Below are 26,382 nucleotides of genomic sequence, written 5' to 3'. Positions count from 1 at the left end.
TGCTGGGCTTGATGGACCCTTGGTCTGATACAGCTTGGCAATTTCTTATGTTCTTATGTTCTCATTGGTGCAATGTAGTTTATTGCAAGAGTAAAATTATCACATGGTGGAATGATTGCATGGACTTTCCTCACATTGGAGAGTGGGCTAGAAAAGGGATGGTATGGGTCCATCTTTGTTTCCCTATGAGCCTTGTACACCTGTGGATCTGCTTTTTTTGCAGATTTACGTGTACATGGCTGCACTTGCACATATCAGAAAGTAGGCGTCATTTGTTCTGTATAGAACTTCTTGGGCTGTTATTTTTTTTTACTCATTTGTGAATCTGAATGGAAAAACTCTCTCTCTTCTTTTGGGTTGGAGCAAGAATAATTTACCAGTAAAGGATTATGGTAGTTTCACTTTCATGAACATTTTGTTCCCCATCCTCCCACAGATGTGTTTTAAGCTGTATTGTGTTATATAGAACTCAGATTCCAAACTATACACAACTGGGTTTCCTGTCTTGGATTCCAATGCTACTCTAATTACAAATTCTGATTCTGACTGTAAGTTGTTCAAATGGCTCTGTTCATTTAAATGTATTGTAATCCACCTTGAGACTAACTTTGGGTAAAGGCAGAATATCAATACCAAATATCCATAAATAAATACATCCCTACATGAAATATTTAACAATTGCAGGAGGCGATAATGGAAGCCTAACATCTGGAAACAGTTTGCATGTTGAGTTTGAAATTTGATTTTAACTGTAGTTTAATGTTAACATTTTATAAAGTTCTAAATCGCCTTATACTTCACCTGCTTTATATTTTGTTTACAGTTACTCAGAATATTTTTCCTTTCAAATTACTTTTACAAGTTTGGTAATGAATTAAAAATGGATGTCCTTAACACTGAGCAGAGCTTAAGACATGAATGGATATCACTAACCTGATTGTCGTCATATTGTAAGCTTGATTTGTTCTTAATTGTGAGCATTCACTTTTATTTGGAGGAGCATAGAAAAAAACAATTTCAGATTTTTATTGATGTCAATGAGTTAAATTGTTCTAAAAACAGTGGCAATGTCTTTTGTACAGGAAATGCTACATTTTGTCAATATATGTATAATAAAGACTGTGGTAGGTATAGCCACAAAGTAATTCTATTCTGACTGCTTAAATGGATTTTGCCAAGTAAGATGATTACAGGCCTATGTTTTATATTTTAATTTGGTTTCAGTTTAGTAAAACCAACGTATTTCTTATCCAAACATTTTGTTTAATGTTGAAAAGCTTACACACTCAAATCTTTATGCTAGATGACTTAGTTTTGTTCATCTGTGTCATATTAGCAAGAAACCTATACAATCGGGAATGTTTTCTTTCTTAAATGATTTATTATATCATAGAAAATAGAACACATTTTAACAGACATTTTTTTTAAGGTGACATTCCCCATGATCAGCACAGCTCTAAGAACCTCATAAAATACCATACAAATAATTATTTACACTCTTCTTTATGGGTGAAAGTAGCCATATTCTGCTTCCCTTGGGGTAGTAACATCTGTTAGGTCCATTTTAGGCAAAAACCTCTTGAAAGCACGATTGCTTTGTCCAGCCTGGGCTTCTTCTGAGAAGATCAACACACAGCATTAAAGATAAAGATTAATACTGCCACAAATTCTAGTTCACATTTAAGCACAATTGGATCAATGTCGCCTTTATCCAACATAAGTCCAACCCAGGAGGTATCCCACTCTGGACAAACTGGTAAACAGGGAAAAACCCTCTTTCAAGGTTTTTGCTAAATTTAATATAATCAAATTGGAGCACAAGTCTTTTCTTCTCTTTAAACAAACTCTCAAGCATTTGATTAACTGAGTTTATCCAAAAAGTTCAGGGTGCAGTTGCAGCAATGATATAATAAGATGCTGAGCTGCTTTTCTCTATTATATCGGCATGTTTCTGTTCCAGCAGTATTTCAGACTTGGCACTGCAGGAAAACACCACCTCTCATCGTAGCAGAACAATAACCACTGCTACTAACTGCCTGCTTCTTGACTAAACAGAGTTGCCCTGCTTAAAAGCTGTATTATTTATGTATTTATTTGTTGATTTTTATATACCGACATTCGTCGGAACATCATGCCGGTTTACATTGTAACAAATTAACAAGAGAGTGAAATACAATAAACAGGGATGGGGAAGGGGGAGCAGCAATGAAGGAGGAGAGAGGACAGCAGTAGGAAGGATAGAGAAAGAGAGATTTTATAGGAACATTCGAAATATAAATTAACAATAAGCAATATGTACAGGTGGATATTTGAAAAAAAATATAAATTAACAATAGACAATGTATGTACAGGTGGGCTGGTAGGTACCAGACCATTGATGTCAGTGAAAGGGATAAAAGGGGGGGGGGGGGGGGAGGGAGGGACAGGGAAGGATAAGCTAAGGGTGGAGGAGGGGAACTAATAACACAGTATTTAGTAGTCTTTGCTAGGGGGAAGAAACACTGTATTTTGGAGACTTTGCTTGGGGGGGGGGAAGAAAAGGGGAGAAAGAGGAGAGGCAGATAGGAGGAGGGGATGGTGAGAGGGCTGAGGGGTTAGAGTGCAAGCTAAGTTTTTATTACAGAGAACATTTATCCCATTTTATAACTTAAAGCTGCAAGGCCCTCAGTATGTTCCATATCCTCTACTTCAGGCTCAGGGGAAACTTTAGGCCACTAAATTTCCATACTTTTCTCCTCCAGCTTTCTGCTCTGCTTCTGTCTCTGTTTCTGCCTAAAGCTACCTAGGGATGTGCAGAAGGAAAAAAATTGTTTCGATGTGGTTTTCGTTTCACCAGGACTAAAATTCATTGCATTAGTTTCATAGGGGGAAAAACCAATTCATTGATTAGTTTTATTCGTTGTCTGTTTTTCCATTAAAGTCAATGGGGGAAGTATTTGCAGCCTATTTTTGGCTGCAGAATTGGGGTTTTCTTATCAATTCTGATGAAACCTCTGGGGAGCAATCATCAGAATGAGAAAAGAGCTCCAAGGTACTTAGACTGTGGCAAAGTGGCACCAAAGTGGCATGAATAGCCTAAGGCACTGTAAAGGGGCAAAGGGGTACCAGGAGTAGCAAGAGTGCTTTAACAGAGGTGCAAAAAACACACCACAACTTCAAAAAGAGAGCACCGATAACAGTTGCATGAACCCTCGAAGGCAGCACGACAGGCAAAGTGACAAGACAAGTGGCATCAACATCCTACAGCACAATGAAGGGGGAACATAGCAAGCAGAAAGAGTGTAACCACAAGGCGCCGATAAAGGGACAAAGCAGCAGAAAGACTAGCACCAACACACTGAGGAACGATGATAGTGGCAAGAACACCACAAGGAGTTGAATGAGTCATCTGGTGTATAGCAGCAAGGCAGAGTGGCAGAAAGTTGTTAGGGGCAAGACAGGATGGCAGAGCGGAGGTAGTCTGGACCCTGTGGTTTTGATAGGGGCAAGACAGGCTGGCCCCGGGGAGAGTTCCCTTTCCTTTGCGCAGGAAAGGGCTCCCTAGAATGGGTTCGCCCCTAGAGTGGAGTGATTCTGTTGGTGTATAGTGAGCTCTCCCTGGTCTTTTAAAATCTGGTGGACGTAGCAGATATACAAACGAGAATTTTGAAGGCCAAGGTGGAGGAGGTTTCCATGTAAACAGAGGTTCAACATGGGTCAGCAGGTGTTAAGAGAGAGGCTGGCAACACCCGGGGAGAGTTCCCTTTCCTTTGCGCAGGAAAGGGCTCCCTGAAATAGGTTGGCCCCTAGAATGTGGTGGTTCCATTGGCGTCTAGTGAATACCCCAAGCTATTAACTGTACTTATGCACTTCAGCTGATGACAAAGGAACTTGAAGAGGTCTCAGAAATAAGAAAACTGCTACTCAAGTCCAAATCTACAATATCAACCTATGTTGACTTTGTACCTTACAGTGCCTCTGTAAACTATGGGAAAACAGAGGATGAACTAGAAAACAACTACCACCAGTTTACTATAGTACTAGAAACATTAATGTTGGCACCTAAGAAACATCTAGGGAAAATGGTCCATATTATGAAGGTCATGAAAACTATTGTGCATATGAAATATCCAAGCTCCAATCTGAACAGCCAGGCACAGCATTTGAGGTCAGGCCCTTGTAGGGACTTACAGCCTGGACAGTGGACAGACTGGCACAGGGTTACTGTCACTGACAGAGTGCTGCTCCTGCTTGGGCTAGCACTACTCTCTGAAGTGGCCGCTGTTTCCTCCTCTGCTTCATGCCTAATCTGTCTCTTTCCCCCTTTCAAGGGCATAGTCACCGGCAATTTATGCATATATTTGTCTATGAAAATAAGCCCTTCACCCTGAATGGAAAAATAATTAAATTGTGTTGCGGATGCCACGGATTTTGCTCAGTATTGGAGGATGGTGCCTTGAGCCCAGGGATGCACGTTCACCTAAGCTCACTACATCATATGACCTCCCGAATCATGTTTTCAGTAGTTTTCTGAAAGCTAGAAGATTTTAAACTGGTCTAATGTGGGGTAGTAAAGCATTCCATAGAGTTGGGACAGAACCAGAGAAGGTTCTCTGTCTGGTGGTTGTGAGGCACTGTTCTTTAGGCACTTTATAGACAGGCTTGAGACCAAGCAGTAGGGAACAGTAGGGCATGTGTGGGGTGAGTTAGAAACTGAGGTAGGGTGGTGCTGATGTGTTAAAGGCCATTAACTACAAGAACCAAGATTCTGAATTAGCCCTGTAGAGTGTCAGAAGCCAGTGCAGAAATCATAGAATAGGATTGATCAGAAGCAGAGCTAAGTATTATCATTACTACCTTTGCATTTATCCAGTGCAATACAGATGGCCTTCCTTGAATATATAATTCTGAAAAGCTGCTTTTTTCAAATTGCCAGCTATGTTGTTCAGTGTGTGACTCATAGTTCACCTCCAGAGTTGCAGAAATGTAACATGAAGATAATTTTCTCTTAGATTTTAAACTCATCAAATAGAACATAGATGATGCATTGTTTCATGAATTCAACATCTGAGAAAGGCTTTCTATTTTTTGTAAGAAAAGAAGCAAATCAAAAGCTAGCCAAATCACTGCATCACTGTCATTTAATTCTCATTTAAGTACTTGCTTCTTTGTTTCCATGGCTTCCTTCAGATTTGAAAGTTGCCAAGTACACTTGGGAGAACCTAACAGAAAAATTCACTACATGAGAAAAATGATGTATTTCATAATGTCTCTGAACATTGTGAGGCTCATCTTTAAAGGGGTTTGTCTGGCTAAGTTAGGAATTATTTAGACAAATCCAAGAGATTTGAAATTCTTGTCCATTTGACCACTGCTGACTTGACTGGCTAAGTTGTTAGTTGGTTAAAATCTTGGCTGCATAGTCAGGGATGGGCTGAGAAAGGTGAGTTCCCCTTGCAATTCTATAAGCACTGGGCCTGGGTCATGCTAGGTTGCCACTATGATCAAGGTTGAAGATGTACAATTTTAAGGTACTGGGAGAATGGGAGGGTTAGGGTTGAGATGGGGAGGTGTGGGAGGGGAAGGGAGGGGTCTGGAAAGGCAAATTTTGGTTTAATTTTGTCAGGACTGGAAAGCAGGCAGAGGGAGAGAGAGAAGGCTGGTGCGGGCCCTTTAAAATTACCTTTTTAAAGATATTTTTAGGGGTTTGAGGGCCCCAGGATTTTGAACATGCATGTGATAAATTCAGGAAGACCTTGTGAGACTGGAAGATTGGGTGTTCATGTGGCAGATGAAATATAATGTGGACAGGTACAAGGTGAAACATATTTGGAAAAATAATCCATGCTTTAGCTACATGAGGTTAGATTCCCAGGAGAAAGATTTGGGCATCATAGTTGATATTATACTGAAATCATAGGCTCAGAGAGCTGTGGCGATCAAAAATGCAAACAGAATTTTAGGAATTATAAAGAAGGGAATGGCTAATAAAATGGAGGATAACATAATACCTCTGTATCACTCAATGGTTAGATCACATCTTGAATATTGTGTGAAATTCTGGTCACTACTAGAGATGTGTATCGTACCGGCAATCGTTTCTGGTTTGGTTTTCATAGAACCGCAGGAAATTTCTGACCAGTTTTTTTTTGGCTGTCCCGATCTGAAAAAAAAAACAACCCACCCTGATCCTTCAGATTTAATTATTTACAATCCCCCACCCTCTCGACCCCCCCCAAAAACTTGCCTAAAATGGCGTGGGCCATCCATTGCTCCTACCATGTGACAGGACCTGGCCAATGACACCGATAGCCCTTGTCACATGGTAAGGGCAAAGGGCCATCAGCGCCATTTTGATTAGTGGCAGCCGACAACCCAAGAGGGGGACATCGCTCCCAGGATGCCCGCTGGACCACCAGGGACATTAGGCAAGTTTTGGGGGGGTTGGGAGGGTGGGGGATTGTAAATAATTAGATCTGAAGGGTTGGGGTGGGTTTGGGGTTTTTTTTTTCTGTGTGCCCTTTCTCCCCCCCCAAAATGATAAGAAAACCACACAAAATTTCGTGGGGTTTTCCTATCATTTTCGGGGACCCCATTACATGATGAATTGTGAAATATACGATATTTTAATTTGTCATAAAAACGATGCACATCCCTAGCCACCACATCTCAAAAAAGATATAGTTGCACTGGAGAAAATATAGAAAAGGGCAACCAAAATGATAACGGGCATAGAACGGCCCCCCTATGAGGAAAGGCTAAAGATGTTAGGTTTGTTAAGCTTGGAGAAGAGACAGCTGAGGGGGGATATGATAGAGGTCTTCAAAATCATAAAAAGACTTGAATGTATAAATGTGAAATAGTTATTTACGCTTTCGGATAATACAAGAACTTGGGGGCACTCCATGAAGGTAGCAAGTAGCACAATTAAAACAAACTGGAAACAATTATTTTTCACTTAACTCACAATTAAGCTCTGGAATATTTTGCAAGAGGATGTGGTTAAGACAGCTAGTGTACCTGGATTTTAAAAAAATGTTTGGATAAGTTCCCGGAGGAAAAGTCCCTAAACTGCTATTAATCAATTGGGAATAGCCACTGCTTGTTGCTGGCATTAGTAGCATGGGATCTATTTAATGTTTGGGTACTTGTGACTTGCATTGGCCACTGTTGGAGACAGGAGACTGGACTTGATGGACCCTTCATCTGTCCCAGTATGGCATATCTTATGCTCTTATGTTCTTATAACTTTAGATCTGCTCTCAGGTACATCTAGAAGTAGCTGAATAACTTATTTGGCTATCGCCATATATTGGACTTAGCCAAAAAAAGTTATTCAGCTAACTCATTCCTACTCTGTAGTAGAGATGTGAATCATTTCCATATCGTCTTAAGGATAGAAATCGTGTGGCAGGGCAAGAAAATCGTGTTAGGCACGATTTTTTAGTTAAAAAATCGTTAAAAATCGTTTTTTCCGATTAGTGCGCACTAACTCGAGTTAGTGCGCACTAATCGGATGGGAAATGGAAACAGTTGGTAGCTTGACAAAACAAGTAATGTGATCAGTCAATGTGACTAGAACTTGTGCCCTAACCCTGATACCAGGGGTATTGTGATCTTCCTGCACACAGTGCCCTATCCCTATTAATACCAGGAGTGTTGTGATCTTCCTGCACACAGTGCCCTAACCCTGGCACCAGGGGTGTTGTGATCTTCCTGCACACAGTGCCCTATCCCTATTAATACCAGAAGTGTTGTGATCTTCCTGCACACAGTGCCCTATCCCTATTAATACCAGGAGTGTTGTGATCTTCCTGCACACAGTGCCCTAACCCTGGCACCAGGGGTGTTGTGATCTTCCTGCACACAGTGCCCTATCCCTATTAATACCAGGAGTGTTGTGATCTTCCTGCACACAGTGCCCTAACCCTGGCACCAGGGGTGTTGTGATCTTCCTGCACACAGTGCCCTATCCCTATTAATACCAGGAGTGTTGTGATCTTCCTGTACACAGTGCCCTAACCCTGGCACCAGGGGTGTTGTGATCTTCCTGCACACAGTGCCCTATCCCTATTAATACCAGGAGTGTTGTGATCTTCCTGCACACAGTGCCCTAACCCTGACACCAGGGGTGTTGTGATCTTCCTGCACACAGTGCCCTATCCCTGGCACCAGGGGTGTTGTGATCTTCATGTACACAGTGCCCTATCCCTATTAATACCAGGAGTGTTGTGATCTTCCTGCACACAGTGCCCTATCCCTAATACCAGGGGTGTTGTGATCTTCCTGCACACAGTGCCCTATTCCTGATACCGGGGGTGTTGGGATCTTCTTGCACACATCCCGGTATCAGGGATAGGGCACTGCATGCAGGAAGATCACAACTCCTGGTATCAGGAATAGGGCACTGTGTGCAGGAAGATCACAACACCCCTGGTATTAGGGATAGGGTACTGCGTGCAGGAAGATCACAACACTCCTGGTATTAATAGGGATAGGGCACTGCATGCAGGAAGATCACAACACCCCGGAGGAGTGAGGGTCAGGCAGCTCCCCCCTGTCTGTGAAGCCAGCCTCTCACTAGTAATGCAGGGAGGGAGCTGTCTCAGACTTCACCATCCTCCCCCCCCTCCCCCACACACCATTCACTAGCTGGGACATGGGGGAAGTCAGGAGTGAGGGTCAGGCAGCTCCCCCCTGTCTGTGAAGCCAGCCTCTCACTAGTAATGCAGGGAGGGAGCTGTCTCAGACTTCACCATCCTCCCCCCCCCTCACCCACACACCATTCACTAGCTGGGACATGGGGGAAGTCAGGAGTGAGGGTCAGGCAGCTCCCCCCTGTCTGTGAAGCCAGCCTCTTACTAGTAATGCAGGGAGGGAGCTGTCTCAGACTTCACCATCCTCCCCCCCCCTCACCCACACACCATTCACTAGCTGGGACATGGGGGAAGTCAGGAGTGAGGGTCAGGCAGCTCCCCCCTGTCTGTGAAGCCAGCCTCTCACTAGTAATGCAGGGAGGGAGCTGTCTCAGACTGGTATCAGGGATAGGGCACTGAGTGCAGGAAGATCACAACACCCCTGGTATCAGGAATAGGGCACAGGTTCTAGTCATATTGACTGATCACATTACTTTTTTTGTCAACTACCAACAGTTTTCATTTCCCATCCCCCCAACCATCACCTCAGTTGGAACCTTGGTAACATCAATAGATAAGAGGGCAGCCAGCCAATAGGAATACATATTCATTCCTAACTGACCTTTACTGACCTGGATAGTGTCAATAATTTGTATCATTTTCTGTTAGTGTTCCTGAGTTTCCATTTCCATTTCCCATCCCCCCAACCATCACCTCAGTGGGAACCTGGTTATCATCAATAGATAAGAGGGCAGCCAGCCAATAGGAACACATATTCATTCCTAACTGACCTTTACTGACCTGGAAAGTGTCAATTTGTATCATTTTCAGTTAGCGCGCACTAACTCCCGTTAGTGCGCACTAACACGATTTAACGATTTTTAACAATAAATCGTTAGAATTTCTATTGTATCGTGTTCTATAACGATTTAAGACGATATTAAAATTATCGGACGATAATTTTAATCGTTAAAAAACGATTCACATCCCTACTCTGTAGTGCCCCTTTCTTATTTGGCTAAATCTTAGCCTGATATTGACTTATTTGGCTAACTTTTTGTTGTGATCGTGGACCTTTGGGCCAGCTAGAAGGTGATGATGCAGCGCTGGGGGGATTCCCCAGCGGAGTCGTAGCCGGGAGGCGGACATGCAGTAGAGATCCAAGAGTTGAAGTAGAGATCTGAGGGTATGTTCACCACTGGAAGCCCGTGATCCCCCCAGGAGGAGCCCGTGAGGACCCGAGCCGCTTGGACTTAGGCACGAAGAAGAAGTTGGAGCCAGGAGATCAACAGGAAGTTCACCACTGGAAGCCTGTAGTCCCCCCAGGAGGAGCCCGTGAGGACCTGAGCCGCTTGGACTTAGGAGCGGTCTCTGAAGGACGAAGAGAGAGAAGTACTCCAAATCAAGATGGGCTGCAGGATGCCAGAAGCAGGGTCAGGCCAAAAGTCAGTGCAGGTGGTGGACAGTAGAAGCCAAGGACGAGCTGAAGTCAGGAACCAGGAAGACGGTCCGTAATCAAAGTCAGGAGACTAACCGGGGTCAGAGCCAGGAAGACGATTCGAAGTCAGTCAGGAGACAAGTCGGTGTCTGAAGCCAGGAAGACGATCCAAAGTCAGAGTCAGGAGGCAAGCCGGGGTCTGAAGCCAGGAAGACGATCCGAAGTCAGAGTCAGGAGACAAGCCGGGGTCTGAAGCCAGGAAGATGCAGGAATGAAGACAAGACAGCAACTAAGGAGCTCAGGAGAGTGGAACCTCGTTGCAAGGCAAAGAAGAAGAGCCTGAGCAGGATTTAAATAGTTGACAGCATCTGACGTCAGTTCAGAGGAGGAGTTGGTTTTTCCCGGGCTGGTCCCTTTAAATTTTCAGCCCCTGTGTGAGCGCGCGCCTAGGGGGTGGAGTCTGGGCCGAAGCAGGAAGTGCCGGAACTTGGCAGCGTCTTCCTCATGGAGACGCTGCCGCGGAGGGGCCAGGCTGCGGCACACGAGGAGATGGAGAACGCCAGGAGACACTCTGGGACCGGACTGGAGGAAGGTAGGAGCCCGGCCACAGTGCCCCGCAGGCCTGAATCTCAACACTTTTAGCCAGATAAGTTAGGGAGATATTCAAAACTTGCTATTTATCCAGACAACTTGTGAGTTATACAGCTAAATGGCTTTGAATACTGACCCCACAGTGATCCATCTTAAAATTAAGGGCAGATTACTCGTAAAAATAATATAGGTAAGCACAATCACCTATGTCCACCAGCAGTAGTTCATTGCTATGTGTTTAACTTAGAAGCCTGGCCAATCAAGAATCTTAATTTAACACAAGAAAAGTATCACTTTCTGACATGAAAGAAGAAACCGAATGTGCACAGAAATTCCATAATTCAACCAAAAACCATAAGAAAAAGTTCTTTGTGCTGGATGACTCAGTCATCAGAGGCACTAATTTGTGAATTCTTTTCGAGGGGAAAACTACAATTAAAAGCCTACTGGGATCATTGGTTGTCAGAAATGCTAATCAGATAGTCAATGCAATCAATGAAGAAAGTAAGGTCTCTGAAGTTGACATTATCATCCATCTGGAAACCAATGACCTTGCTAGAAAGAACATCTAAGCAGTATAGCGAGATTTCCATACTCTGGGGAAGCAGATTATTCAGATGACAAATACTATTGCCTTTTCAGAAGTGCTACCTGTTCATGGAAAAGGGAAGGAGAGGCTAAGCCATATAGATAACTTCAATGTATGGCTCAAAACCTGGTGTAAGGAAGCAGGTTTTGGATATATAGGGGGCTGGGGCCATGTATCGAATAGTAAAAGGCTCTATGTCTTATATCTGTCTATAGTAGGAAAAAGGATCCTAAGTGAAAAATTCAAATCGTATGCTTTAAGGCATTTAAACTAGAGAATGGGGGTGGCAGAAAGAAATTGGATTGTTATTCCTAACATCTCCAAGAAGTAGGTGAAGAAATGAACTAAAATCAGCTGAATAAGTCAGAAAAGATGTCCAAGAAGAGCAGTAATGTAAACCACTTTGGGCAGAAACCAATTAGCCAGCACTTCAATTATTTTTATAAACTGTCACCTATCACTTTTTACCTTTTTCAGGATTATATAAACTGAATTTGACTCTCACACTCAAGCATTCACTAAGGAAATCCCTAATAAATCTGTATGTTTCACAGTAGTTTTGGCAAACTATAGCCATCAGAATCTCAGTCTGTCAGTTTACAGATCTCTCTCTCAATGACAGCAAGCAACTAACACTGCTTTTATTTATTTATTTTTTTACAGAGAATATTCCTACTTTGTTGACATCATGTGAAAATTGTTCTACTCTATCTAATTCATAACTCTAATTACCAAGAATCCATAGAAAAACCTATTGGTTATTACTTTTAGGAGATTAGGATTCTTTTAAGAACCCAAACATTTCCTTATAAATGAGATTAATCCATAAAATTCACTGTAATGTGACAAATTTATGTATTCTTACAATAACCTGCTCACTTGCCAATTCATTATAAACATGCAGTAGCCATGACATTGCTATGATGACATTTCCCTAGCTCTGTTTTTTTATTTCCCTCAAGAGAAATGGAGCTTGTTTTAACTGTTTCACTGAAAAATTTCAGCCTTTCACTGAAAAATTTCAGAATGTGAAGAAATTAAAAAAAAATTAAACTAAATTCCAGCTCAAAAAGATCTCAGACTTGGGAGAGAGCGTTAGTGTTCCTCTGTGAGGCTCCTCTTCCATCTGGAGCCCCTTTCTCCTAATTACCATTGGGCTGCCAGGAGAGGGAGTACCCCTCATGACATAATTTTCCTGGGGCTTAAAGTGAGGCATGTAGCAGTGCACCACCGCTGGCACACCGAAGCTGTGCGCCAAAGGGGCACCCCTTATCGCATATTGCAGTTTGACACCCAATGTAAGTTTTTATTGATTTTCTCCATCAATGAGCAAGAAGAGGAAAGGCTATGTTAAAACCTTCCCCTTGGGACCTTCTCAACCTTTCCTTTCCTCATAACTCAGCCCACATTGGAAGCATTTCAATTTACAAGCCAGGTAACTTCGGGCAATGAACTTGGACCGGATGGTTCTGATCCTTTGGAGGTTTTGACCTTCCTTAGTCCCGATAGGCCTAACCCACCAAAGATTAGAAGCCTTATCCAGACAGGTTTGCTGGATATTGGTTCAGTTCAGGATGATTCTGTCTCAATTGTCCAGAGAAGGGCATTCCTTCAAGGTTTACCAGGCTCCTCTACTCCTTCTAGCCATCCTGATAATGCCAGCCCCTATAATGCTGGATTCCTTGTGGGTTTTTATTACTAAGTTGGAAGCCACCCTGTCGTCTAGAATAGATTCTATGCTGAACTCTGTTGGGAATATGTCTATTACTATTAATGATCACTCTCAGAAATTACAGGATCATGCAGATAAATTGGAAAGTTTAGGAAATAAGATTATTTTAAATTCAAAGCAGTGTAATAATATAATGAGTGATAATCTAATTTTACTTAGATTGAAAAATTTAGGAACTTTGTTAGAAGATGTAATCTGCAATTTCTGAATTTTCCTAGATGTTCCATTATGTTGTGATTCAGCCTGTGGCCGGAGCCACAGGCCACCTCTCTACCTCTCTCCTGTCATCTCTCTCGTGGCCCGGTGGCCGCCGATGAGCTGCATACGTGGCAGGAGCCGAGCTTTTGTCCCTCAAGCGGCCTGAAGGCCGCTGACATTGCTGCTGCCTTCCCTGGGGGCAGGGAGCCATGCCGAGGCTCCCGGCAGCGACAGGGGCCTGTTATTGTGCCAGCATGGCAGGTGCCGCGCCATGAATCTCCTTCGTAGCATGGTGCCGCGCTACTGTGTCTCAAGCGGCCTGGAGGCTGCTGAAGATCCTTATATGCGGCTGGAGCCGCGCTCCTCTCTTCCTGCAGCCAGGAGGCCGCTAGCAACATTTCTACGTGGCCCGGAGGCCACCAACCTTAACTGGGCCTTTGGGGGAAGAGGGCCTACATCCCTGCCCTTGCCCAGAGCCTGGAGCTACCCTCAGTTCTTTCTGTGTGGCAGGGAAGCCGCCTCCTACGTCGGGGCCTGCACGGCGCAGCTCCTGCTTCAGCACACCGACATCCTGCAGGGCCGCTGTCCGTGGTCCTGCAGTCTTCTCTCCTGCCTTCCTTAGGTGCGGGGCCATGCCTTTCCTCCAGTCTTAAAGGGTCAGTAGGGAGTGGTCCCTCTGGCTCCACCCAGATGACATCACATGGGTGTTCCTGCTTTGGCCCTACTTAAGGGCTCAACCTTCAGTCATGCCTTGCCTTCGCAAGGAGCAAGTTCCTTCCTGGAACTGTCCTCCAAGGAGCTGGTCTTCTTGGACTTCCTGCACTCTCTGCTCCTCTGGGCATTTCTGTGTTCTTCGTTGGATCCTTCGTCATCTTGTTTCTGGTCTCTTCCTTGGACGTTCCTTGTCTTGTCATCTATTCCAGCCCTGATGTCTTCCCTTCCTGATGTTCATCCCAGCCTTGATGTCTTCCACTCTTGATGTTCTTTGGCCTAGTCATCATCTGATGTTCGTCCTGTCCAGATGTCCAAGGCTTCATCGGATCCCTCCCAGCATGGTCCGCGACCATGCTGGCTGAGTTGGTAGGGCATGCTGCGGCCCAGTGGTTTGTGACCACCCCGGCTGGGGTGTGTAGGGCACTGGTGGGTCTTCTCCATCGTCGGAGCCAAGGATCTTCATGTGTTTGTATAGTTCTCCAATGCTCTGGACTCCGGCTACACCTAGCCCCCGGTGGGCAGTGCTCCAGTGGATAGCCTGCAGGTCTTTCTGGCCACTGCAGCCTCCTCCCTAGCCTTGGGTGTTAGTGCTCTATCCAGAGTCTTCTCCATCCTGAGTATTATTGATGATTTTAGTTGCCTTGCCTTGTCAGAGTTCATGTCTTCATCCACATCGACCTTCGTCCATGTCTGACCTTCGTCCATGTCTGACTTTCATCCATGTCTGCGTCCTCGTCTCATCCTTCAACATCTGAATCCTTGTCTCGTCCTTCAACGTCTGAGTCCTGTCATCATCAGAATTCATTCCAAGTCCTCTGTCATCTCTGCCTCATGCCCGGCCTGCCACCTTTGCTGCTCCCTGCAGCAGGTCCGAAAGGACTGGGAACAGTGGGAGGACCATTCAGAGACCACCATTGCATTGGTGGCTTCCCGGAGGTGTGCAGGTCCGGTGGAGGTCTTTGGTTTCCAGGTATCCAGACTTGGACCGTCTTGCCGCAAGGGCACACAGTTTGTCCTGCGCTGGAGTGCCCCCTAGCGCTCCATCCCATCGAAGCGCAACACATTATATCTCCCATGGAAATGCTAGGGAGATTCTTTCAGAAACTCCTTGGCCTTTCCAAAGAATTTTTTGTTAAAGCTAAATTATTTATTCTCTCCTACTAAGTTAATGGAGGGAGTTCAGAATGAATCTTTTGATCTAACTGGATTCCTAGAAAATTCAGATTTTGTTATTGCTGATAATTGTTACAAGACTATAACTTATAATGAAACTTTTCTTTAATCTAAAAGAATACATGTTTTTTGGTCATAAAGTTTCTATTTTTTGTGATGTTACTAGAGATACTCAACTGTGTCATAAAGCATTTCTTGCTAGAAAACAGAAGGTTTTGGAAATAGGGGGGTCTTTTCAATGGAAAATTCCCTGTAAATGTATTCTTAAATACCATGGTAATAGATATGTATTCCATGATGTAGCTTTGCTGGACAATATCCTGAGTAACTAGGAGGTCTCCAACATTAGTATCAGTAATAGTCATGTAACAATTTAGGTCCTTAAATGGAATAGGCTTATTGTGAATTTAAGTATTTCTTCTGCTTTGTCTTTCCCCATTTGTGGTTCGATTTGGATCCTTAGTGTTATTATATCTAAGTAAGTATTTCTTTTTCTTTAAATAATTGTGACTAAAGGATTATTTTTTCTGTAACCAGGGATGATACTTGGATGATTTGATTTAAAACTCAATAAAGAAATTAAAAAAAAAATATCTCAAACCCATCAAAATCACCACAAACCACAGAAAACACTCCTTGAGAATCCCCCACTCTTTCAAATCCTGTGAAGACTTCTTTTGAAAACACTCCCCTAAAACTTATATCCATATGAAGAGAACAATAAGCTTTAATCTCAAAACAAGGTGTTAATTATCACCTTAAACAGTTCTTCAGATGTGCACAACTACAGTCTGGCTTGTCTTAAACAAATATCTAGCTGTTCTAAGCCTCTGAAACCCCCTCTCCAAAATGGGATAAATAAATCTTTTCTAAGGGGTAGAATGCGCACGCATCCAGGTGTGCACGCTACTCGGCACGCACACATGGATACGCAGTTTTATAACATGCGTGCGCCGGTGCATGCATGTTATAATCACGCGGCGACGCATCGTCTGTCTTCCCCAGTTCTCTCCCAGTCCGTTCCAATTAAGGAGGGGACTGAGAGGGAACTTCCCTACCCCCTATGCTAACCTCCCTTCCCCTTCCCCTTCCCCTATCTTACCCACCCCCATCCCTATTCTAGATCCACCCCATCTTTTTAACTTACATTTTGCTCCTGCAAAGGAGCTGTAGCAAGTTGCGCGCACCGGCACCCTGCCGGAGCACGATCCCGCGGCAAATGGCCGCTGTACTGGGCACCTCTAGCCCCATCCCGCTCCTTGGACCGCTCCTCCACGCCCTCCTCCCCGCCCCTCTGCCAAGGCCCGGCTCTTGTGCACATAACAGGGGTTATGCGCGTGGCTGGGCCCCTTTTAAAATGCTCATGGCACGTGCAAGGCCCAGCCACGCGCGTAACCCCTGTGTTTTATGTGCACGGGCCATTAAATATCAGGCCGTAAGTGAATTTAAGTTTAAATTCTTACTGTAGTCAGGTTACCAGACCTTCTTTTCGTCAGCACAATTTACAAAACACAGCAATTTTTAAAAAGAGATATTTGATGTTTTTTTTAGATTGATTTTGCCAAGGTTCACCCAGGGCTACCAAAATTTACACAAAGCTTCTTTGATCTCCCCCCACTTACATCACCAAGGTTTGGAATTTTTTAAATATTTACTTTAGGTTTTATTCCACGTTAAAGTTTGGTCATGTGTTCGGGCTGAACCAGGAACTGCTGATGTCAGCATCCCAGCCTGCACCTCTGAACAGCACAGCAGAGCTCCCCTACATGGGTGCCTTCCAAAGCTTCACAGCAGCAATCCTGAGAAGGGAAACTTAGAGTATCAGCATTACTTAATTCATCTGATCACTTGGTTCTCTCTCTTTCTCTCTCTGTTTTGTTTTTTTTTAGTGGCCAAATGCCTCCAGGCTTCCAGGACAACAAAAAACTTGAGCTAGACACTATAAACTTCCCAAGATCAATTCACACTCCCCTGCTTTCTAGACCCAAAGTACAGGAACTCCTCCCAGGCAGATAAACAAACCACTTTTTTTCTTATTATTATTGTAACAAAACTCAAGCTAATTCTTTCAGAACTTCAATCATTGGTATAACTTCAGGATCCAACTACAGCACCAGGGTTATGTAAACAATTTATTTTCTACCCTATTTACATTAAGCTGAAGGAGAGAAGCTGGAAAGCTCTGAGCACAAATGCTCATAGTCTGGGGAATAAAATCTCAGACCTGCAGGCTCTAAAAGTGGAAGCAGACTTGGACATTGTTGCTGTAACAGAGATATGGTTTATTGAGACTCATGACTGGGATATGGCCATTCCGGGCTATAACTTATTAAGGAAGGGCAGAGAGGACAGGAAAGAGAGAGGAGTAGCGCTTTATGTCAAAAACAATATCCAAGCAACTGAAATGCAAGGGATGTGGGTTAGAGAAGAAGCATTATGGGCTGCTCTAAAAAAAGAAGATGGTGATTCCATTTACATCTGAGTGGTCTACAGGCCTTCAGTTCAGTCAAAAGAGCTGGACAGAAATCTGATCAAAGGCATCCAAAAAGTGGGAAAGAAGGGAGAAGTGTTGCTCATTGGAGATTTTAATCTGTTGGATGTAGAGTATCCCTTCTGCAGAATCTACAAGAAGTAAAGAAATAGTGGATGCTCTTCAAGGGGCTCTGCTCAAACAATTAGCAATGGAACCCATGAGGGAGGGTGTGATATTTGACCTGTTGCTCAGAAATGGGGATAATGTCTCTAATGTCCTAGTAGATAGCCATCTGAGCACTAGTCATCATCAGAAAGTATGACTTGATATTGCAAATAAGATATGAAGAAGTTGTACAAAGATCTGAGTTTTGAATTTCTGAAATATGGACTTTGTCAAAATGGGGATATTCATGGATGAAGAACTAAAAGACTGGGAGAAAATGGATGAGGTGGAACAACCATGGGCCAAATTAAAAGAAGCTTTTACAAAGGCAACAAATCTATGTTAGAAAAGTAAACAAAAGCAAGAGGGACAATAATCTGATCTCATTCTCAAAGGAGGTTGTGACTGAAAAGATAAAGGCAAAAAGAATAACATTCAGGAAGTATAAAGGATCCCAAAAAGAGGAACACAGGGAAGAATACCTGGTGAAACTAAGGGAGACAAAGAAAAAAATCAGGAAATCAAAAGGTCAAATGGAAGAAAGGATTGCCAAAGAGGTAAAACAAAGTGACAAAACATTTTTCAAAAATATCAGAGTAAGAAGATATAGTAACATTGAAACATGATGGGGAGAAATGTGTGGAGAAAGATGAAAAATAGCAGAAATATAAAACAAATATTTCAGTTCAGTGTTCACGAAAGAAGACCCTGGAGAAGGACTGTTGTTGAGTAACAAGACCATGGATGGGAATGGGGTAGATGCAACCCCGTTTATAGAAGAGAATGTATGGGAGGAACTAGGAAACCTGAAAGTAGACAAGGCATAGGGCCAGATGAGATACATTCTGTATGATTATTCTGTATGATTAGATACAGATGAGATACATTCTGTATGATTAGGTATGTGCTACGACTAAGAATGCCTTTTGACCACCGATGTATGCCTTGTGCTCTTATGACTACTGATGCCATGTATATATGTATATAGTTTTATATATGTTTATATTTACAGTTTTCAATATTTATTGATCTATTAATTTGCATCGCCTAATCCCCCTGTTATTCTGTACTATTATTTCGGTTTTATGTAAGGGCGCCGCCCAAAAGTTTTTGTTCTTTGTGAACCGATACGATGTGCGAACGGATATCGGTATATAAGAGACCTTAAATAATAAATAAATAAATAAAAATTCTAGGATATTGAGGGAGCTCAAAAATGTGCAGGCGGGTCCGCTGAAAGACCGGTTCAATAGAGCCCTGGAGATGGGAGTGATGCTGAGTGATTGGAGAAGAGCAGTTGTGGTCCTGCTTCACAAGAGTGGAAGCAGAGGAGGATGCTGGAAACTACAGGCCGGTTAGCCTCAGTTCTGTGGTGGGAAAATTAATGGAGAAGGAAAGGATAGTGAACTATTTACAATCCAGTAGATTGCTGGACCTGAGGCAGCATGGATTCACCAGGGTAAGGGCCTGCCAGATAAATCTGATTGACTTTTTTGATTGGGTGACTACAGAACTGGATCAAGTAAGAACACTCAATGAGATTTACTTAGATTTCAGCAAAACCTTTGATACTGTCCCACATAGGAGGCTTGTGAATAAAATGAGAAGCTTGAGAGTAGGGGCCAAAGTGATGGAGTGGATTACTAACTGGTTGACTGACAGGAAACAATGTGTAATGGTAAATGGAATCCACTCTGATGAGAAAACAGAGCTAAGTGGGGTACCTCAAGGATTGGTTTTGGGACCGGTACTTTTCAATATCTTCATGAGCGACATTGTGAAGGGGTTAGAAGGAAAAGTTTGCCTTTTTGCAGATGATACTAAGATCTGCAACAGAGTGGACATGCTTGAAGGAGTAGAGAATGAAAAGTGATTTAAGAAAACTTGAAGAGTGGTCAAAGATTTGGCAGCCTTGATTCAATGCCAAGAAGTGCAGAGTTGTGAACCTGGAATGCAGAAATCCAAAAGAGCTGTAAGTGATGGGGAGCAAAAGACTATTGTGCATGGAGCAGGAGAGGGATCTTGTGGTAATAGTGTCTGGTGATCTGAGGGTGGTAAAACAAGTGCCAGGGTGGTAGCTAAAGTAGAAAGATGCTGGGCTGCATAGAGAAAGGAATAATTAGCAGAAAAAGGGAAGTGATAATTTCCTTGTACAGATCCTTGGTGAGATCTCACCTGGAGTATTGTGTTCAGTTCTGGAAACCATATCTCAAAAAGGATAGAGCCAGGATGGAAACATCCAGAGGAAGGCGACCAAAGTGTGTGTGTGTGTGTGTGTGTGTGTGTGTGTGTGTGTGTGTGTGTGCGTGTGCGTGTGTGTGCGCGCGCTAAATATGTATATCCTGAAGGAGAGTAGGTATAGGGAAGATATGATACAAACTTCAAACCTTTTCCGTTGGAAAGGAAACAATAGAACTTCATAGGAGGAAGACTCTGAACCAATATCAAGAAATATTTCTTCATGGAGATGGTGATATCTTGAATTCACATTTAAGGAATTCAAAGGTGCATGGGACAAACATTGTGGATCCCTAAAGACATAAAGAAAGAGATGGTTTAACATTTCTGCATGGGGTAACCTGCATGGAATGGCAGTTATTAACCTTATCAGAATGCACAGAGGTAGCCTGCACAGAGTGTCAGTTACTCATTTAACAAAAGCTATGGGGTAAACTGCACAGAATAGCAGTTACTACCCTTAACAGAATGCATGGGCGTAACCTGCACGGAGTGGCATTTCCTACCATAAGCAAATGCTGTGCAGACTGGCTGGGCCATCTGTTCTTTATCTGCCATCATTACTATGTTACTATGTTACTATCACAAAGCAACTTGATCTGCGCTGCCTTCAATAGTCACTAGATGGCAGTATTGACAATAGCATCTCATATCTTTTTTTTAAACTTTATATATACTGGTTATTAAAGTATGTATACAAAGTAATATAAACTTTGCACAGAAACATAAAGAAAATCATATTTTCAAGTAATTATACACTGAATCAAACCATTTTCCAATATAGTCCACAAATCAAATATTGTGGGATGGGAGAAGAATTGAGATCACCAAGAGAAAATGAATTAAAAAAGAAAATAGCTTTAGCATGTGCAAAGACTCCTGATAAACTTTACTAAATCATTTACCTGAGAATCTCAATATTGGGAGAAGAAGACACAAACAGTTTCTTAGAGTCTATGAAAAGTCTCAGTTGTTCAGGAGCAAAAAATGTGAAACAATCAGCTTTAAACTTAACAATACATTTACATGGATATCTTAAAATAAAAGATGTACCTAAAGACAGAACTTCCTGATGTAAAGCTAGAAACCCCTTCCTTCTTTTCTGAGTAATTTTGGCAAGATCTGGAAAGATCCAAACAACGTGACCCATAAAGCTAGTGTTCAAATTCTGAAAGTAATTGCACATTACAAGATTACCTTGCTCAGAGACAAATGAAACTAAAAGTGTTGCCCTTTCAGGTATCTCTAAAGGGGAAGAGTCTGAAAAAGCTAAAGTTAAATTTGCAAGATCTGAAGGGGATTCCACATCATCCACCTGAGCATGAGTAAATGGCAGGAAATTCACTCTTTTAAAAGAAAGAATATTTTCTTGGGAAATATGCAATATTTCAATGAGGTATTTCCATAGAGTGACTCTTGGCACTTTCCCTATAACTTTAGGAAAAAATTTAAAAATCACAAATTGAGATGTCTTAAACGGTTTTCTATAAATTCCACTTTCCTTGCTAGAACATCAAGTTCTTGTATCATGATGGCATTAACAAACCGACGCTTTAAATATCTTCTTCCAAGGTTTGAATCCTTTCAGCTTGTGCCAACAGCTGATTATTGTGTTCTTGAGTCAGGGCGTTTAGTTTGGAGAAAATCAAGATACCTTAGCAGAACACTCTTAAAATTTAGAGCCCATCTTAGACACTAATTCCCAAATGGAATCCAGGGTTATAACAGTTGGTTTGGGGATTAGAGTTACAATCCTAGGGCTGCAGGAATCAGATGGTAACAAAGAAGGTTGCAGACTCAAGTTAACAGAAGAAACAGAAGTAATAGTCTCACCACTTGAAGAAATAGCAGCTTGCAAACCTTCCAGGCACTCTGGACTAAAGCTCACATTCCCTGATGGTAAAAATGCCATTCCTAACTTTCGACCCACAGCAACTCCCTCTGATGCAGTTCCAAGGACCTCATCGCATGGGGATGTGAGTGCCATACCGGCTGAGTTGAAACGCTCTACTGGGGGAGGTCTCCGATCCAGGGGGCTCAAGGTGAATTCCCCAGACAAGCTCGATGCTCCTTTCATGAGCCTGGCAACAGGGATCTCATCACCCAAAGCAGGAGACATGGTTGCAAATTCAGTAATGGATCACAGACCTGGGGGAAGCTGGACTTCAGAGGGGAAGCCATGGACTTTCCCCTTCCTCTTGGATGGCATAGCAAAAGAAGAAAGGTAACCAAAAAATATACAGCAGCTTAGAATCCTGCAACCTACACGCTGCCATATTGGCTCCACCCCTCGCATCTCATATCTTTTAACACTTTACTTAGTACACTGAAGCTGGAAATATTGCTCATACAGTGTTGCCACCCATGTGACAAATGGTCAAAAATGGTCACATCAGTGCTCTTTTTGTATGGACTATGCTCAGAAGCTTGATGAGTGGCATGTGGCTTTGGGCTGCAGGTTGTCCATCACTGCTGCATGGTCTGTTGATGGCAACTGAGTACCATGCAGATGGTTGAGAAGTACCACCTCCTCTCTCTCCAGTCTCACAGTTTATATATATACACACAAGAATAATTCTGGCCTGGATATGATATCCTGACTTTATAAAGTTATTCTGTTCATAAAGTTATGGATTGGTTTAAACTGAAATGGTGAATTATACTGTGTATACTATAACTATTAATACAATTTTGCCTACTTTTTACACTACCTATCCCATGTCCTGCAATTATGTGTGTGGTATGTGGGTAGTGGTGGTGGCAGGAGGTTTGGAGAGGGAGCAAGTGGGCTGGATGCAGTATGCATGCCCATGTTATTTTATAATTAGATATTGTAAATTTGTCTCATAATCATATAGTATCCTTAAAATAATCTTCCAAGCTAGAGCAGTGATGCATATTTGCATATCCCTGTACCAAATAAAACAAAAATTATCTCAAGACTGGAGATGTGTGAACAATTTGTTGTTGAATACGAACCAAGTATATTTCAGTCAAGATTCTGCTGGTTGTTGCCTTTTCCTGCCATGCTTTATGTCAGAACCTGTTGGAACTACTGTTCCCAGCATTCTCTTCCCCACAATGGCCTCATTTATTTTGTGTCCTTGCTTCTTTATGGATTTTCCTTTACAGCACCATCTGCCTCTCTAGGATGCTATCTCTGCATCTCTCTGTAATTTTCTTCTCTCTGTGGTACCCATGTTCCATTACACATGCCTATTACCATTGTTAAATAGGAAACTGTAAAAATGTTATCATGAACATAAATACCCCCATTTATCTTGTGCTAACAGATGTGATAAATGGTTTGTACTACAGCAAGGCATTTATCACATAGTAAACAATTTTACCATGTCTAATATTACTTTACTAGCCGTTAAGCCCGTAACAATGGGCTACATTAAAAAAAATTTTCGGTCCGTTTTCGGATACTGCACCGGTCTACACTTCTTTTCCCTCACTTCCCCTTCCCCTCGCTCATTCACCTCAGTCACTCAGCCCCCTTCCCTCCCTTGCCCCCACTCAAACTCCCTCCCCTCACTCTCACCTCCCCCTCATTCTCCCTCCCCTCAATCTCACCTCTCCCCTCACTCTCCCTCCCCTCACTCTCCCTCCCCTCACTCTCCCTCACTCTCATCTCCCCCCCTCAGTCTCCCTCCCCTCCCCTCAATCTCACCTCACCTCTCCCCTCACTCTCACCTCTCCCCTCACTCTCCCTCCCCTCACTCTCATCTCCCCCTCAGTCTCCCTCCCCTTCCCTCACTCTCACCTCCCCTTCCCTCACTCTCCCTCCCACTCCCTCCCCTTCCCTCAGTCTCACCTCCCCTTCCCTCACTCACCTCCCCTCCCTTCCCTCAGTACTCCCCACCCTCTCTCAATCCCATCCCTCACTCTCATCCCCTTCCTCTCTCAATCCCCTCCCTCCCTCTCATCCCCTCCCACAGCCTGAGCCTGGCCCTCCGTCGCCGTCCTTACTCCCTCCCCCCTTCCCCGGCAATGGAGGGCCAGGCTCAGGCTGTTAACATGTCTGAGGAGCCTTTTCTTGGAGCAGTGATCTCGCGCGTGCCTCACCACCGCGCTCGTTGCTTGCCCGCCCGTCGCTCAGCTTTCATCGCCGCTGCTCCTCCACGCTGCATCCGCCGCTCTCTGTTGCTGGCCCAACCAATGCTCACATACTGCCACAAAACACCATGTTCGCCGCTCTGACCGACGTGCTCTCTCGCGGCACGTCAGGCAGAGTTCTTTGTGCCGCACATGCGCAGTAGAGCTGCTCTGTACTGCACATTTGCTGCACGTCGGTCAAACCTCATTTATCTAATAGATTACATCCTCTCCTGTTGGATTCGTGGACCCTTTTAGCTGGCTGGGACAGATGATGACACACTGTGAGAAGACCCATAGTGGGAGTCGAAGCCGGGAGGTGGCACAGGACAGGAGACCGAAGGGATCTTCACCACTGGAAGCCTGAGGTCTCCCCAGGAGGAGCCCGTGAGGAGCACGAGCCGCTTGGACTTATGTGCGGTCTCCTGTGGGTCGGTGTCTGAAGAGGAGTTCCAGAGGATGGAGAAGAGTAGAGCTGAAGCCAGGAGGCCAACTGGAACTTCACCACTGGATGCCTGCAGTCCCCCCAAGAGGAGCTCGTGAGGACCCGAGCCGCTTGGACTTAGGAGAGGCCTCCTGGATGAAAGCTGGAGTCAGGAAACAGTGGACGAAAGCTGGAATTGGAAACCAGTAGTCGGAAGCCGATGTCAGAAGCCAGTGGACGGAAGCCGAGGTCAGAAGCCAGTAGTCAGAAGCCAGTAGTTAGAAGCCGAAGTCAGAAGCCAGTAGTCAGAAGCCAAAGTCAGAAGCCAGTAATCGGAAGCTGAGGTCAGAAGCCAGTAGTCAGAAGCAGCAACTAGTAACTCTCAAGGAGTGAACCTCGTTGCAAGGCACTGAGACGTTTGTCAAGCCAGCTTAAATACTGGCAGCGTCTTACGTCATGTCCTGAGGCAGGGCAAGGTATTCCCATGCTGGTCCCTTTAAATGGCCAAGCCCCTGCGCATGTGCGCGCCTAGGGGCGGGGCCTGCATCAACATTGGCGGCGTCTCCCTTGCTTAGGGAACACCGCGAAAGAGGCCACGGACCCGACTAGGTCTCAACCATGCTGCCGCTGCCGCAGGACGCCCCGGGGTAAGTGGGGGACCGGCTCGCGGACCTCCACGGGTCGGGCATATAACATCTCCAATATATCAAGAATCCCCACTCAATGCTGCAAAGTGAATAATGCTGGCAGCTGCCTTAAATTGTCTACAGAATTCCTGATTTTAATGAATCTGATCTGGCCCCTATCTATTAAAAACAATAAAGAACGACGGGGGAGCTTTCCAAGATGGCGTCATGAACGGTCGCAGCGGGAGGAGCTCCTGAGAAATTACACCTTCTAACATTTCAGCTATGCCCCATACGAAACGTAAAGCCTGGGTGAGGGCTGGAGAAATCACCTCTACCTCCCTGTAGTCTTCACAACCTACTATCAGGAGTTTCTTCGCCGCAGCACCTCCACTAACGCCGGGTGAGAAGGTCGCTGGGGAGAGTGCTCAGGAGCGTGAGCCAACGTCCCCGACCGTAATATCCCTAAGCCCCGGCTCACCGAGGAGACCAGCACCTCCAGGCCATGAGAAGGAAAGCAGCCTGCGGAGTGATAAGAGCCCAACGGAGGTGATCCGAGGAGAGGCTGCATCACCACGACAGGCTGGGGAAAGAAAAGGACTAAATATGCAAGAGCACGGAGACAAGGTAATACCCGGAGGAGTAGAGGGAGGTACGGGACTTGTTCTCATGGCAGGGTTAAGACCTGTTGAGCCTGGTAATGGTGTCGGTCTAACAGCTTGTGGGGGCGAAGCTGGAATTCAGGATACCTCATCGCAGATAAATTCATTATCAGAACCTGAGATATCACTAAACATAATTTGGAAAGCTCTTCAATCCTTAGAAAAAGCAATTCTGGGACTGACAAAAGAAGTAATTGAAGTTAAACAGCAAGTTAAGGATAATGCAACTGAAATAAAAACACAAAAAAACAAAATTGACAAACTGGAAGAAAAAGTTGTAGCAGCTGAGAAAGCGAATTCATTGATAATTCAGAAGGAAATGGAACTAGACAAAAGATTAGAAAAAGTTGAGAACGTTTTGAGAGCTCATAACAAGATTACTTAATTTTCCCTGTTCTTAAGAACATTTCACCTATAGATCTTTTTAAGTTATATGTCTCTCAAATATTGAAGATTCCGGAGGAACTGAAACCTATGATATCTAAGGCATATTATTTATATTCAAATGAGAAAGAAGAAAATGAACAACAAGATATACTAGAATTATCAGATCTTTTGAATTCATCTCAGGAAATGACTGTTTCATGTCGAAGACCATTATTAGTAACGCTTACGTTTCTAATGGACAAAAATAATGTCTTTA

The sequence above is a fragment of the Rhinatrema bivittatum genome, chromosome 1, assembly GCF_901001135.1.
Source record: "Rhinatrema bivittatum chromosome 1, aRhiBiv1.1, whole genome shotgun sequence".
NCBI lineage: Eukaryota > Metazoa > Chordata > Amphibia > Gymnophiona > Rhinatrematidae > Rhinatrema > Rhinatrema bivittatum.
Note: the sequence above shows the minus strand (reverse complement) of the source record.